The sequence below is a fragment of the Triticum urartu genome, chromosome 2A (genome assembly GCF_056163025.1).
Source record: "Triticum urartu cultivar PI428250 chromosome 2A, HENAU_Tu73, whole genome shotgun sequence".
In the NCBI taxonomy this organism is placed as follows: domain Eukaryota; kingdom Viridiplantae; phylum Streptophyta; class Magnoliopsida; order Poales; family Poaceae; genus Triticum; species Triticum urartu.
This window is the reverse complement of record NC_141874.1, coordinates 442108421-442113352: the sequence shown is the minus strand read 5'-3', so window position 1 is coordinate 442113352 and position 4932 is coordinate 442108421.

Below are 4932 nucleotides of genomic sequence, written 5' to 3'. Positions count from 1 at the left end.
AGGATTACGTACCACTCTGAAGTAGTACGCATCCTTGTCATCCCACGAGGTTTGGTAGTGACTTGATCTGAAGTTTCATGATCACTATCATAAGCTTCCACTTCAATTGGTGTAGGTGCCATAGGAACAACTCCATGTGCCCTGCCACATGCTAGTTGAAGAGATGGTTCAATAACCTCATCAAGTCTCCACCATCCTCCCACTCAATTCTTTCGAGAGAAACTTTTCCTCGAGAAAGGACCCGATTCTAGAAATAATCCCTTATTTCTTTTGGATCTGAGACAAGAGGTATACTCAACTGCTTTGGGTGTCCTATGAAGATGCATTTATCCGCTTTGGGTTCGAGCTTATCAGCCTGAAACTTTTTCACATAAGCGTCGCAGCCCCAAACTTTTTAAGAAATGACAGCTTAGGTTTCTCTAAACCATAGTTCATATGGTGTCATCTCATCGAAATTACGTGGTGCCCTATTTAAAGTGAATGTGGTTGTCTCTAAGGCCTAACCCATAAACTATCGTGGTAATTCGATAAGAGACATCATGGTATGCATCATATCCAATAGGGTGCAGTTATGATGTTCGGACACACCATCACACTACGGTGTTCCAGGCTGTATTAGTTGTGAAACAATTTCCACAATGTCTTAATTCTGTGCCAAACTTGTAATTCAGATATTCATCTCTATGATCATATCATAGATATTTTATCCTCTTGTCACGACGATGTTCAACTTCACTCTGAAATTACCTGAACCTTTCAATAATTCAGACTTATGTTTCATCAAGTAAATATACTTAGTATCTACTCAAATCATCTGTGAAGTAAGAACATAACGATATCCACTACACGCCTCAGCACTCTTTGGACTGCACACATCAAAATGTATTACTTCCAACAAGTTGCTTTCTAGTTCCATTTTACTAAAAACGAGGCTTTCAGTCATCTTGCCCATGTGGTATGATTTGCATGTCTCAAGTGATTCAAAATCAAGTGAGTCCAAACGGTCCATTTGGATGGAGTTTCTTCATGCATATACACCAATAGACATGGTTCGCATGTCTCAAACTTTTCAAAACGAGTGAGCCCAAAGATCCATCAACATTGAGCTTCTTCATGCGTTTTATACTGATATGACTTACGTGGCAGTGCCACAAGTAGGTGGTACTATCATCACTATCTTATATCTTTTGGCATGAACATGTGTATCACTACGATCGAGATTCAATAAACCATTCATTTTAGGTGCAAGACCATTGAAGGTATTATTCAAATAAACAGAGTAACCATTATTCTCCTTAAATGAATAACCGTATCGCAATAGACATAATCCAGTCATGTCTATGCTCAACGCAAACACCAAATAACAATTATTTAGGTTTTAATACCAATCTCGATGGTAGAGGGAGCGTACGATATTTGATCAACCTTGGAAATACTTCCAACACATATCGTCATCTCACCTTTTAGCTAGTCTCCGTTTATTCCGTAGCCTTTTGTTTCGAGTTACTAACACTTAGCAACCGAACCGGTATCTAATACCCTGGTGCTACTAGGAGTACTAGTAAAGTACGCATTAACACAATGTATATCGAATATACTTCTATCGACCTTGCCAGCCTTCTCATCTACCAAGTATCTAGGGTAGTTCTACTCCAGTGGCTGTTCCCCTTATTACAGAAGCACTTAGTCTCGGGTTTGGGTTCAACCTTGGGTTTCTTCACTAGAGCAGCAGCTGATTTGTCATTTCATGAAGTATCCCTTCTTGCCCTTGCCCTTCTTGAAACTAGTGGTTTCACCAACCATCAACAATTGATGCTCCTTCTTGATTTCTACTTTTGTGGTGTCAAACATCGCGAATATCTCAAGGATCATCATATATGTCCCTGATATATTATAGTTCATCACGAAGCTCTAGCAGCTTGGTGGTAATGACTTCGGAGAAACATCACTATCTCATCTGGAAGATCAACTCCCACTCGATTCAAATGATTGTTGTACTCAGACAATCTGAGCACAAGCTCAACAATTGAGCTTTTCTCCCTTAGTTTGCAGGCTAAGAAAATTGTCGGAGGTCTTATACCTCTTGACGTGGGCACGAGCCTGAAATCCCAATTTCAGTCCTTGGAACATCTCATATGTTCTGCGATGTTTCAAAAACGTCTTTGGTGCCTCAATTCTAAACCATTTAGCATTACGCACTAAACTATCATGTAGTCATCAAAACGTGTATGTCAGATGTTCGCAACATCCACAGACGACGTTCGAGGTTCAGCACACTGAGCGGTGCATTAAGGACATAAGCCTTCTACTGTCTGCATAAATGCTACTATCAACTTTCAACTAATTTTTCTCTAGGAACATATCTAAACAGTAGAACTGAAGCGCGAGCTACGACATAATTTGCGAAGACCTTTTGACTATGTTCAGGGTAATTAAGTTCATCTTACGAACTCCCACTCAGATAGACATCCCTCCAGTCATCTAAGTGATTACATGATCCGAGTCAACTAGGCCATGTCCGATCATCACGTGAGACGGACTAGTCAACATCGGTGAACATCTTCATGTTGATTGTATCTACCATATGACTCATGCTCGACCTTTCGGTCTCTTGTGTTCCGAGGCCATGTCTGTACATGCTAGGCTCGTCAAGTTAACCTAAGTGTTTCACATGTGTTCCGAGGCCATGTCTGTACATGCTAGGCTCGTCAACACCCGTTGTATTCGAACATAAGAATCTATACACCCGATCATCACGTGGTGCTTCGAAACGACGAACTTTCACAATGGTGCACAGTTAGGGGGAACACTTTCTTGAAATTTTAATGAGGGGTCATCTTATTTACTACCGTCGTTCCAAGCAAATAAGATGTATAAACATGATAAACATCACATGCAATCAAATAGTGACATGATATGGCCAATATCATATTGCTCCTTTTGATCTCCATCTTCGGGGCTCCATGATCATCATCGTCACCGGCATGACACCATGATCTCCATCATCGTGTCTTCATGAAGTTGTCTCGCCAACTATTACTTCTACTACTACAGCTAATGGTTAGCAATAAAGTAAAGTAATTACATGACGTTTATGTTGACACGCAGGTCATAAATAAATTAAGACAACTCCTATGGCTCCTGCCGGTTGTCATACTCATCGACATGCAAGTCGTGATTCCTATTACAAGAACATGATCAATCTCATACATCACATATCATTCATCACATTCTTCTTGGCCATATCACATCACATAGCATACCCTGCAAAAACAAGTTAGACGTCCTCTAATTGTTGTTTGCATGTTTTACGTGGCTGCTATGGGTTTCTAGCAAGAACGGTTTTTACCTACGCAAAAACCACAACGTGATATGCCAACTGCTATTTACCCTTCATAAGGACCCTTTTCATTGAATCCGATCCGACTAAAGTGGGAGAGACAGACACCCGCTAGCCACCTTATGCAACTAGTGCATGTCAGTCGGTGGAACCAGTCTCATGTAAGAGTACGTGTAAGGTCGGTCCGGGCCGCTTCATCCCGCGATGCCGCCGAATCAAGATTGGACTAGTAACGATAAGCATATTGAACAAAATCAACGCCCACAACTACTTTGTGTTCTACTCATGCATAGAAACTACGCATAGACCTAGCTCATGATGCCACTGTAGGGGAACGTAGCAGAAATTCAAAATTTTCTTACGTGTCACCAAGATCTATCTATGGAGAGACCAGCAACGAGGGGAAGGAGAGTGCATCTACATACCCTTGTAGATCGCTAAGCGGAAGCATTCAAGTGAACGGGGTTGAAGGATTCGTACTCGTCGTGATCCAAATCACCGGAGATCCTAGTGCCGAACGGACGGCACCTCCGCGTTCAACACACGTACAACCCGGTGACGTCTCCCATGCCTTGATCCATAAAGGAAAGAGGGAGAGGTTGAGGAAGACTCCATCCAGCAGCAGCACAACGGCGTGGTGGTGGTGGAGGAGCGTGGTACTCCAGCAGGGCTTCGCCAAGCACCGCAAGAGACGAGGATGGAGAGGGGTAGGGCTGCGCCAAGAAGGAGATGAACTCGTGTATGTTGGGCAGCCCAAACCTCAAGTATATATAGGGGAAGGGGAGGGGCTGTGCCCCCACCTAGGGTTCCCTCCCTAGGGGTGGCGGCAGCCCCCTAGACCCCATCTAGGGGCGGCCAAGGGGAGGGGAGAGGGGGGCGCACCACTAGGTGGGCCTTAGGTCCATCTGAGCCTAGGGTTTGCCCCCTTCCACTCTCCCTCGCGCCTTGGGCCTTGGTGGGGGGCGCACAAGCCCACCTGGGGCTGGTACCCTCCCACACTTGGCCCATGCAGCCCTCCGGGGCTTGTGGCCCCACTTGGTGGACCCCCGGGACCCGCCCAGTGGTCCCGGTACGTTACCGATAAACCCCGAAACTTTTCCGGTGACCAAAACAGGACTTCCCATATATAAATCTTTACCTCCGGACCATTCTGGAACTCCTCGTGACGTCCGGGATCTCATCCGAGACTCCGAACAACATTCGGTAACCACGTATATCTATTCCTTATAACCCTAGCGTCATCGAACCTTAAGTGTGTAGACCCTACGGGTTCGGGAACCATGCAGACATGACCGAGAAAACTCTCCGGCCAATAACCAACAGCGGGATCTGGATACCCATGTTGGCTCCCACATATTCCACGATGATCTCATCGGATGAACCACGATGTCAAGGACTTAATCAATCCCGCATACAATTCCCTTTGTCTATCGATACGATACTTGCCCGAGATTCGATCGTCGGTATCCCGATACCTTGTTCAATCTCGTTACCGGCAAGTCCCTTTACTCATTCCGTAACACATTATCATGTGATCAACTCCTTGATCACATTGTGCACATTATGATGATGTCCTACCGAGTGGGCCCAGA